The sequence below is a fragment of the Vipera ursinii genome (genome assembly GCF_947247035.1).
Source record: "Vipera ursinii genome assembly, chromosome: 2".
NCBI lineage: Eukaryota > Metazoa > Chordata > Lepidosauria > Squamata > Viperidae > Vipera > Vipera ursinii.
In genome coordinates, this window is record NC_139513.1 from 170765264 (window position 1) to 170777090 (window position 11827).

Here is an 11827-nt window from a genome sequence, read left to right on the forward strand (position 1 = left end):
ACAGGGACCACAAAATTGATAAATAATGTGGCCAAGAGCTTCTGTGTTCCTTTTCCTCTCAAAATCTGGGGCTTACCTGTGATCAGTCTTTCCTGACCCTCAACCTGCCAGCCCTTCGGAGTGGAATAAGTTTACAGTAGATTAACTCATTCTAGATCATTGTCAGAGAATCTGAAGATTGGGTGATTTTTTTTCTACTATGTTGTCCTTTCCCTTCAATAGTTGGGCTGAAGCCTCATTTTACTTTCTTATAATTTATTTCTTTTCAAAGTTATTAATAAATGCTTAAGCCTTACCTGTTACAGTAAAAAGTAATTCTTGTTCAATTGTACATGCCTCATTATTATTTCAGCTTACTTTGGACTATTTGACTATTTTTGTCCGATTTTACAGGAAGTCAGTCACTTACCTAGGGATAATGCAAAAATCTTTTCCCAATTTGTTGCATAGTTCCGCTGCTATTAACAAGTCGATTATCAATAGTTTTTAGTTTTGCCATCTTTCAGCTGCATTTTAAAAAAAGCAACAGAGAGAATGCCTCCAAATTTAAAAAACAATTTCAACGATTAATAGTTATAGAAAAAGCTGACCTGCCCTGCACATATGAAAAAGATGTAGAAGCAGGTATTTATTTTCTCAGCATTTAAACATTGTAACAAATTATTTGAAAATAATAAAATAATGTATGGTATTTCCTTGACTGACAGATTTGGCCTTGATTTACATATTGTTCAGTTGGCTACTTATTTATGTTAACCAATTCGAAAAAAGACTGAGTAGCTTACAATAAGATGAAATTAAGATAGAATTTTTTTTAAAAAAACGAAAAAACAGAACCAATCTCCAAATCCAGTGTCAATTTTCTAACCATACTGAGGTAAATATTCCTAAGCAGCCATCAGCTGCTGCCAGTGTCAGTTTTCTAACCATACTGAGGTAAATATTCCTAAGCAGCCATCAGCTGCTGCCAGGTAGGAACCCATGATACCATCAAAACTTTTCTGGAAAGGCCGGGTTTGTGGTAGCTTTCCTGTGACAAGTTTGGAGGTGACCTGGATCAAAGGAAAGGAGCAGCTACAGAAATGACACACTTGTGGTTTCTAATGACAGTGGTCTCTCGAGGAGAGGACTCGCACCCTTTCAGAAAGCCCTTGGGAATTAATGGTATGGTGAGTCTCTGCCCAGCAGCAGAGATTGTTGAGGTTAGGATTGTTTTGCTTGCTAGTTAGAAGAAATAGACAGTCACTGATTTAGATCTAGATCTAGATCTAGCTGACTCAGGAATTCTGGGAGTTCAAGTCCATGAGTCAGAAAAGAGCCGAGGTTGCCTACCCCTGATTCTAAATGATCTCGTCTATAAGAAATGCAGTTAATGACAAGCCTCGTGTAACAAATAATGGGAAAAGGATGATCATTCCCCGATGCTTCAAGAGATGAATCAATAAACAGGAGTTGATGGGAAGAAATTACATGCAATTTTCCAAGGGTTCCTGTTTTATATCCCGAGGTTGGTACTGCTTTGAAACAGAAGAGGATGAATTTTGCTAGATTGCCTCTGTACTTTATCCATCTTACCCTCTTGTGCTAGTTCTCTAGTTAACGCCAGGTAAAGTTTGCAAAAAGAGCGTGCTCGCCTCACTTTTTGTCCAGCTCAGGATGGGTAGTTTGTTTCAGTCAAATATTTCAATATCTGAGGCTTTAGGGTTTTTTTCTCTCTATTCTATAAAATATGGATGGGATTTAGGGTTATATGGGGAAACTTTCTGGATATGGTTTCTCCTTAAATGTGACAGAACACACAAAATCAGCAGAGTCCAGATGCTGTGGAAAAGTTGTGCAAGAACTGTCACAATTCCTGGGCTCTTAACAACCGTTTCCAGCAAATGAGGATGACTCAGAATTAGGGCTGATAGTGTAAAGAGTCCATTTGCAAGAAAAGACTCAGTGAAATATTAAGCAGTTGATTCTTGATCCTGAGTCACCTCGTAAGCTAAGATTGAGTCTGGGTGGTGGGAGCTTTAGGACAGAGACAGAGGGCCCAGGCTACTTGTGGTTTAGAATTGAACCATAATATCCTGGCACCCTCATTTTTTTTCTCTTGACCACATAACAATGTTATCTGGTAACCCCAGTCCAAACCCAACAACAGTAATTTAAATAGTCTTATAGCATCACTTCTCGTACAGCAGAAGTAGCTTCCCCTATTACATCTTCAATGATCCCACCAGAGTCTTAAGTTCTACAGTTTCATCCTCTGGGCAGGCACACTTCCTCCCCTCTGATCACTAGTTAATATCCATGACAGCCAAGTCTGCCCCAGGACTTCCCATCTCAATGTTATCTATCTATCTATCTATCTATCTATCTATCTATCTATCTATCTATCTATCTATCTATCTCTATCTATCTATCTATCTATCTATCTATCTATCTATCTATCTATCTATCTATCTATCTATCCATCCATCCATCCATCCATCCATCCATCCATCCAATTTCTACAGACATCTCAATCAATGACTTTGGGTAGCTTACAATTCAAATTATGTTTTCTGAATCTTTCTCATATCTTTTATCTCGTTAACAAAAAAAAGTTCTTCAGCTTCCAAACAAATACAGGAAGCACAGCAAAACCTGCATTGTTTTATTTAAGGGAAAAAACATGTTCCAGGTCAATACGATGGCCTTACATTGCTTCATTGCAAAGCTCTGAAAAGAAGGAGGGCTGTTAAAGAGGACCAGTTGTTGGTCATTGGCTCAAAGGTTAGTCAGTGTCAGCCATCTGTAAAAGACCTAATCAGGCAGGCAGGGATATCACGAGATCGTCCTTCCTCATCTCACTGGCTATGAACACCCTGGTTGTATTTGTACGACCTGGTTGTAGAATCTCTTAAGCACTGCTTAGTTAAATACACACACACACACACGTGCACACACACACACACACACACACACACAAAGAGAGAGAGGGGTGAATCAAAAGTCAGGCTCCATAGGCTAATCACAATATGCTTTATTAATTTTATCTTTTTTTTCTACAGAAAAATGTTACTGAACTTAGATATGTTCAAAGGTCACGTCTCAAACAAGTAAAGAAGTGTTTGGAAGAAAATTACAAATAATTTGAACATATAGTGTAACTTATATAATTAATTGTCTAAGAGGCCTGATATTTTATCTATGTGTGTGGTTGTGCACACACACACATACATACAAATACACTTCTATATTCAGGAGGGACTGTCTTCACTTTCAGTTATAATATTAGATTAATACAGTGTAAAAATAGCAAAGAAATTAACCAACAACCCAATATAAAATTACCAATAATTAGGGGGGCAGAGAACATTCATTGCGGGAGATGACAGGTGAAACCTCAATTCATGGATTTTTTTTTAATAAGAGTTCTCTGGAATATCCTCTAGGAATATCTCCATGGGTGATCCTGGTGATGAAAGGTGTTAAATAATTGGAGGAGCGGAGCTGAATTGAACAAGCAGTTGTAAGGTTTCCTTCTATGATATAAATCAGGGGTCTTCAAACTTGGCCCTTATATGACTTGTGGACTTCAACTCTCAGAATTTCTCAGACAGCGTGGCTGGCTGAGGAATTCTGGGAGTTGAAGTCCACAAGTCACAAAAGAGCCAAGTTTGAAGACCCTTGATATAAATCATCATCTACAATCTAGACTCTAGAAGTTATGCTTCATTTTCTAAAACGAAGTTGTTAACCAATTTTTCTGCCAACATCCTAGGCAACTTCATTTTGAAGAATAATTCTGTCAATGCTTCGTTACTTTCAAGCGCATGTATAAGTTGGGACATGTACCTTTTATTGCTGCTTCACTGGTGGTAATTGCTGCTATTATCTGAACAGGAAAACATTGGTAATCTCTTCCCAGCTTCCCAGGCCTGTTTCTCTTTGCTTAAAGGGTCCCTTCCTGCTTCTTCATGACGGTGGACCCTCAGAATCAGCTGTGACAGCAAAAGGAAGAGGACAGTGAGCAAAAGAAACAGAAGCCTGAGTTGGAGGAACTACTTCCAGGGTCTGCTGATTAGTTAGAAACCATTGTAATGAATTTTACTTGAAGGCTGGCAGCTGATGGCCATCCTGGAAGCCATTTTGGGTTGTTTTTTTCCAGAGGACTGGCAGAAAGTGAAGCAGGATCCCTGGATAGAAAGGGGAGAGAGATCAGAGAAGGAAGACATGAAAAGAGACAAGTGTGCAGACCTGGCAGGGATGGGGGGAAAGGAATACCTCCACAGGAAGGTCCCTGAGGCTGGAACCCCTTTCTCTGTCATTTGTCTTCTCTCCCTTCTACATTACTCGGCCTTCTCCATACCTTGCCCACTTCCAGTTCAGTTCTGTGTTCTTGTGTCAGCAAGACACTTCCAGCTTCTCTCTTCTTCCTCACTTCGTTAAAGAAGCCAAAGCACATCAGTTTCTGAAGCTTATTTGACCATTATGTCTAAACGGGTGCAGCACTGCAGCTCAGGAGTTCAGACCTTAAAGCTTGGACTCGGCTAATCCCACCAAATGCTCTACATCTGAGAATTGGGGTTGGCATCTTCTCTGTGACTGAGGGCTACAACGAGAGATTTAGGGGGTCCTGGACAAAACCTTATTGTGGGAGAACTTTTTCCCCCCCCTTTCTTGTGGAAGAAGTACAGGTATCAGGGTTACCATGGTACCGAAAACAATGGCTTATAACCGAATGTCTGAGGAGATTCTCAGTCATCCAGGCCATGGTCCTCCCGGAGGTGCTTTTTAGAAAGTCCAGTCGCCTTTTGAAAAAGCACCTTTGAGACAATTGGCTTATGACCGTTTTTCACCCTTATGATCGTTGCAGTGTCCCCAGGGTCACATGATCAAAACTTGGATGCTTGGCAAGTGGCATGTACTCATGACGGTTGCAGACTGCAGGAGTCATGTGATCACCTTTTGTGACCTCCTGACAAGCATACTCAGTGGGGATGCCAGATTCACCTAACAAACGGGATACTAACAACTACTGCAGTGATTCACTTAACAACCGTTGCAAGAAAAGTAGTGAAATGGGCAGTGGAGGGATTCAAATATGGGAACAACCGGTTCGCTGTGTGGATGCTGCTTCCGGAAGTCCATTCTGGGCCTGGGAAACAAAAAATTGGCTACCGGTTCTGCCAAAGTGGTGCAAACCGGCTGAATCCCACCACTGAAAATGGGGGGAAATTCACTTAACGACTGTCTTGCTTGGCAAAGGAAATGTTGGGCTCAGTTGTGGTCGTAAATTGAGGACTACCTGTAATGCATTTTCCTGGTTATTCTTGCTTTTAGGGCTTACATTATTGTTTTATTATCCTGCATCAGAACAGTCCTGCACCATCAAAAATAGTAGGAAACTGTCAATTTTTAGCAAACATAATCAAGAGAGATTCATCTAGAACAGGCATGTCAAACTTGCAAGGTCACATGACGTCACGCAATGTATTGCGACTTTTCCCCCATTGCCGGCAATGGGGTGGGTGCGGTTTCGGCCGCATGACAGATCTGGCCTGCAGGCCGGCAGTTTGATACCCCTGATCTAGAATCTCTTGTCTTCCCTTGAGACTTTAAATTACATAGCTAGGCAGTACGGTTTAAAGGCAGATGGGGAAAAAGTAGGTTCTCTAGAATATTTGGTCAATATCAACTATTTTGGATTTCCTGTCTCCCCCACCCCACCCCGGTCTTGGTGTGTGGAGACGACCTTGAAATGGACAGGCAGCAGTTAGCCTTGATACAATGAAGGAGGGCAAAGTAATCTCCCTCTGCCTATATTAGGTACAACCATCCTGCAAAGCTACCTGATGTCAGGAAATAACTGGCAGGTAAACAGGCGAGTGTTTTCTTTCTAGGGAATTTTCCCTCTAAGGAGATTGGGAGACATTTCCTGGTTCTAGGAATGTGATCTGGATCCTATTTCTCTTGGGGGGATATGGGTCCCCCATGCCTGGTTATTTTTCCACATCCCATCTGCTTCTGCCCTGTTTGCGCTCCACAGCCTGTTGCTAAGCACTCAGATCCCCATGGAACGCCTTCCACGGGCACCTGCTGGCAGTGGGGATAATCACGCCCCCCCCCTTAATCAGGACTCCACTGCTCTCTCTCATCCCCATCACTGTAGCCCCTTTCCCCTCCCCTTAATAATGCTCCCCAGCCCCCCATTCAGGGATTTGGTGGACCCTGGAGCCGTGGGAACTCTTCTTGCTGTGGGTGGCATGCAAACAGCATGGTGAGCCGGAGACCAGGGCTAGCTTTTGCTTAGAAAATGATTCCTAACAATAAGGACCATAGGATGAAAAGAAGCATTTGCACTAGTCTGGGAAATGTGGGCATGAGGCAGAGGGGGAGGAGGACAGCTACTCAGAAGGTGGAGGAGGGCAAAGAGATTTTCCCACTGTGCACTGCTACTTTTTTGTTTCCAGCAGGAGCATTGTACTTGAGAGTTCCCATCAGTCTGTGCATTTCCCACGTGTCCAGATTGGGGGGGGGGGAGTATGGTGGAGATGTTTAATTATGCAAGCTTTCTTAAGTGGAGGGGGGGAAATGGGAGATAAGGAAGGGTGGGGTGAGAATGGTCCTTTAAAAAGCCAGGCACACAGAACAGGAAATCACCCCAGATATAAAATGCACGGGTTTATTTTCAGTTTATACAATATAACTTTTTGACATGCCGTTTTGAAAAAGTGAACACCAAAAGGATGCTGGCTTTCTATACTTACAAATGGGGGTCTTAGAAGACACCTTGCATTGACTCTTCTTAGGAAAAGTGCATATAAAGAACTTTAAAAACTACTTAAACTACTACTGCTCTATTTACTCCTTCCTGGCTATACTAGCAGGATTTCTGATGAAGACTTTTTCCCAGCCTGACTGAAAATGCTGACATTGAATTTAAGGCTTAACTGAGCCTTAGTTTTTTAATTCCCCAAATTGAGTCTCTCCAGCACAATGCAGTATGTATCATTCTACCCAGCTGTCTTCCAGGATATCAGATATAGAGTGGTCTTTTCCATCAATTATCACATGATTTTAACTAGTGATAGAACCAGGGACCATCTGTATGCAAATATACCCTAAGTATTCAGTTATGGCTGAATACTTTTGCAATCTATTTTTAATTCAGCCACCAGAAAAACCTCATTTCTTTTCTTAAATTCCAGAAAAAAAAATCCTTGATGACTATTTCTGACACTAATTGGGGCATTTTAACACTCCTCAGTTAGCATTACTTTCCCCAAACCCTTAAGATCAGTGTTTTTCAAGCCTGACTAAGATATGTAGTCTTCAAGTGCCAGAATTCCCCAGCCAGCATCCTGGTTGGAAAATTCTGGGAGTTGGAATTCATACATCTTAAAGTTGCCAAGTTTAAAAAAAAAACACTGCTCTTCAGCATGCGTTGGCCTTCTGCTCCTTTGCATCTGCAGGATACGTTAACAGTTTAACTAAACACCCATGAATCAGGACCTTCCCATTTTGTTCTGCTTGACTCTCCAGGAAAGGAGTATAAAATCAGCTGGGTTGTTCTGATCAACTGGATCATCTCTGATTTCCTCTGAACCTTGCGGCAAGATGGACAGCAAACAAATGTAACAAACAAGACTGGATAGTGCCCATGGCAGTAGGTGGAAACAGCAGAATAGACAAAAAAAGAACTGGAGAAGATAACAAAATATAAACACTTGCAAATGGAAATAGAATTAGTGTGGCAAAAGAAAGCAAAGATAGTATTAATAGTAACAGGCACCATAGGTGCAATCCCAAAACAGCTGGAGTACTACTTGAACACCAGCAGCATTGACAAATTCACCATCAATCAATTGCAAAAGGCAGCTCTACAGCTTACATCCTGCGAAGATACCTCTAACACCATTAAAATTGGTGGAGCAATGGGCTAATGCCTCCTTAAGTAACACCAGCTGCCTGCAATTAGTGCAGGTTCGAGTCCCACCAGGCTCAAGGTTGACTCAGCCTTCCATCCTTCCGAGGTAGGTAAAATGAGGACCCAGATTGTTGGGGGCAATTAAGCTGACTTTGTAATAATGCCGCTGTGGTGTGTGTGAAAGCCCTAATAAGCAGGCATATACATAGAATGAAGGCTACTGCTAAGCTTGTAAGCCGCCCTGAGTCTTCGGAGAAGGGCGGGATATAAATGGAATTAAAATAAAAATAAAAATAAAATATCCACTCCTGCCTATTCCAGGTCCTTGGGAAGGATTGGACAGGAGGACAAAAATGCCAAATCCTTCTGACTGACTATGCAATGAAGCATAAATAAATAAAACCTTCAGATCGGTCCGGAATCCACTGACGCTGTCAGGAAATCAACCTCAGCTGTATTTTCTAGAACATATTACTTTGGCATGTGGTAAATTTCAAATACACTGTGTTCAGTTTCCATGAATCTACTTTCTTCTATTTATCTCTTCTATATCTAGTTGTTTCCTTTGTATCTAAGTGCCTGTACTGCTATGTTTGCAGTGATTTCTTTAGCATTATAGTACACTAACCCCTCTGGCCAGAAGATTAAGGGAGAGACTCAACTAGACCAGGCTGTAAGCCTGGGCTTCCCCTGATATGTAGGTGGGATATAATCCCAACTCCAGGAAATAAATTCCAAGCCATAAAGAAACTTCTTTTCTCCTTCTCAAGGGTATATAACCTCTGAAGGCGCAGCAGAAGCTTTTGAGCAATAACTAAAGGTTGGAAGTTTTAAATGCAGCCCTGGCCTTGTCTTCTGGAGACAGAACTGAGTTAGGAGAGCATTCCTACCTTTATAATGGGGCAAACCATTGCTGCTGCATTTGGGGATCGGTGTGGCGACCGTGCAGCTGGGGGAGAGCAAAGCCTGAAGCAGGCAGGGCAGGCTTCGGCCTAGATTTCTAGCCAGAAACAATTCAGAGGCTAAGACGGGTAGGTAACCTCGGCTCTTTTATGACTCATGGACTTCCACTCCCAGAATTCCTGAGCCGAATTCAGCCGAATTCAGCCGAATTCCTGAATTCCATAGCTGGCTCAGGAATTCTGGGAGTGGAAGTCCATGAGTCATAAAAGAGCAGAGGTTGCCTACCCCTGGGCTAAGAGCTACCAGAGGAAGTCTCTGATGAGCGCCCTCTAGCGGTGCTCCAGGGTTTTGCATGCCCGATCTAGTTCTAATCTAAAGCCAGGCTTCCTTCCAATCCTGGATGCATCCGGGGTACTGGATTGATCCCTGTTTTGTTTTGTTTTTTCTCCGAAGCAGCTTGTCAGGAAGGGCTTTGGAGGCCATTGAGAAGCAGACCTACTGATAAACCCAGTACGGGGAAAGGGGAAAAAAAAAGGAAGCACTTGCATGTAGTTAAAAGTCACCTCACCGCTGCTTCCCAGGATCTGTTAAAGCGTCTTTTCCTTGCCATTGACTTGGGGCTCCACCAACACCTGATCTCCCCTCCCCCTTCTCAAGCACTGCGCCAGGCTCGCCCTTGTTTCTGGGACCCTCTTTGCTGGGGAGAGTCAACCGTGCGGCTAGCCCAGGGGTAGGCAACCTCGGCTCTTTTATGACTCATGGACTTCAACTCCCAGAATTCCTGAGCCAGCATGGCTGGCTCAGGAATTCTGGGAGTTGAAGTCCATGAGTCATAAAAGAGCCGAGGTTGCCTACCCCTAGCCGCTTGCATACAGCTCTAGAGAGGAAGAATGGGCCTCCGGGCCTTCCTGGATCGAAAGGTGGTGGTGACAACTAGTTCCCTCCTTCCTTCGCCGCTTCCCGCCGCTACGCCTCGTGTGAAAGGCGCCCGGCCCAGCTCTAGGAGTTGGCTCTAGCAGCAACAGGAAGAGAAGGGAAACGTCCCGTCGATCGCAGTCAGATCGCCGCGACCTGATGGAGCAGTCCCGGCTCAATCTCCTCAGCAACGTCCCCTATTCGCCTCCTGGTTCCCCATTTTCCCGGAGTTCGGTTTCCCCCTTGGATCCTGGGGGAGGAGAGGGAGAGGGGCTTTCCTCCCCCGACCTGCAGTCAGGCTTCCCTCCTGGCTCTAGAACAGGGGTCTTCAAACTTGGCCCTTTTTATGACTTGTGGACTTCAACTCCCAGAATTCCTCAGCCAGGCACGCAAGTCCACAAGTCATAAAAGGGCCAAGTTTGAAGACCCCTACAAGCAGCCGCGCCACGAAGGGGTTAAACCAGGGGTGTCAAACTCAATTTCATTGAGGGCCGCATCAGCATTGTGGTTGCTCTCAAGGGGCCAGGTGGGTATGGCCAGGGTGGGCGTGGCCTACTGGGTGGGCGTGGCTAGAGTGCGCATGACCTATGCATCAAGGGTGCCTATGGGGGCCTGGTCAGGAGTGGGACAGATCTGAGGGTCTCTGGCAGAAGGAGGGTCTCTGGGCCAGGGCCAAGGCAGTGGAGGCCATTCCCTCACTGTTTCCAGGATGGCTTTGCGGGCCACATAAAACCACTTCGCGGGCCGGATCTGGCCCCCGGGCCTTGTGTTTGACATGTCTGGGTTAAACCGTCCCAGCCCATCTAGGGGAGGCAGGGTGGGCTTCTCTAGTCCAAGGAAGCTCGGCACCGCAAGCCTTGTCCTGTGGCCAACCCTGCGCCTTAGGTCCTTTCGCAGAGGTAGAAAATCCGGGGTAGGGGGGGGGGAGGCAGACATGTCCCTCCCTCCTCACGACCGCTTGCCCCGCTGGATTACGAGTATACATCCCGGAGAAATTTTCCCGGGCACAGAAGAGCTGACCGGAGTTGATCAACCCAGGGAGTTGATCTCGGAGCGGAGAGCTACCGCCGGGTAAGGGATCTATCTCTTTGCTCCCGTCGTCTCCGCGCTCTGAAGCCGTCGGATTTCAGCGCCAGATCCTCCTTCCCGCCGCGGCGATCTGGCTACCTCTTATTTCTGCCGCACGCACCCCCACCCCCCACCCCTCCCCCCCTCCTTTTCCCGGTTTTCCCTGGATTTCCCTAGATTGCTCCGGGCGCTTGTCGGAAGCTGCCGGCGGTGAGCAAGAGAGGAAGCCGCTCGGGGCTTCGCTTTGCAAACCCTGCTCTCTTCGCCGGCCAGCCGGCAAGACGCCTGGCAAGACTTCAGCTGCCTTCGGGATGGCCGACAACTTTGGAGGAGATGCAGCCAGCCGCGCGGAGCAGAGGCAGGAGAGTCCCCGGCTCCCTTGAAATCTCGCCCGAGCATCTTCAAGGCGCCGAGCTGGGCTTTGTGCTCTCCTGCCAAGAGCGCCAAAAGAGAGCCGAGCGGGCACTTGAGCGCCGGGGCAGGCGGACGCGTCTTTCTTTCTTTATCTTTCTTTCTTTCTTTCTTTCTTTCTTTCTTTCTTTCTTTCTTTCTTTCTTTCTTTCTTTCTTTCTTTCTTTCTTTCTTTCTTTCTTTCTTTCTTCTTTCTCTCTCTCTCTCTCTTTCTTTCTTTCTTTCTTTCTCTCTCTCTCTCTTTCTTTCTCTCTCTTTCTTTCTTTCTTTCTTTTTTCTTTCTCTCTCTCTCTCTCTCTCTTTCTTCTTTCTTTCTTTCTTTCTTTCTTTCTTTCTCTCTCTCTCTCTCTCTTTCTTTCTTTCTTTCTTTCTTTCTCTCTCTCTCTCTTTCTTTCTTTCTTTCTTTCTTTCTTTCTTTCTTTCTTTCTTTCTTTCTTCTTCTTTCTCTCTCTCTCTCTCCTCTTCTTTCTTTCTTTCTTTCTTCTTCTCTCTCTTCTCTCTTTCTTTCTCTCTCTTTCTTTCTTCTTTCTTTTTCTTTCTCTCTCTCTCTCCTCTCTCTCTTCTCTCTCTCTCTCTTCTCTTTCTTTCTTTCTTTCTTTTCTTTCTTCTCTTCTCTCTCTCTCTCCT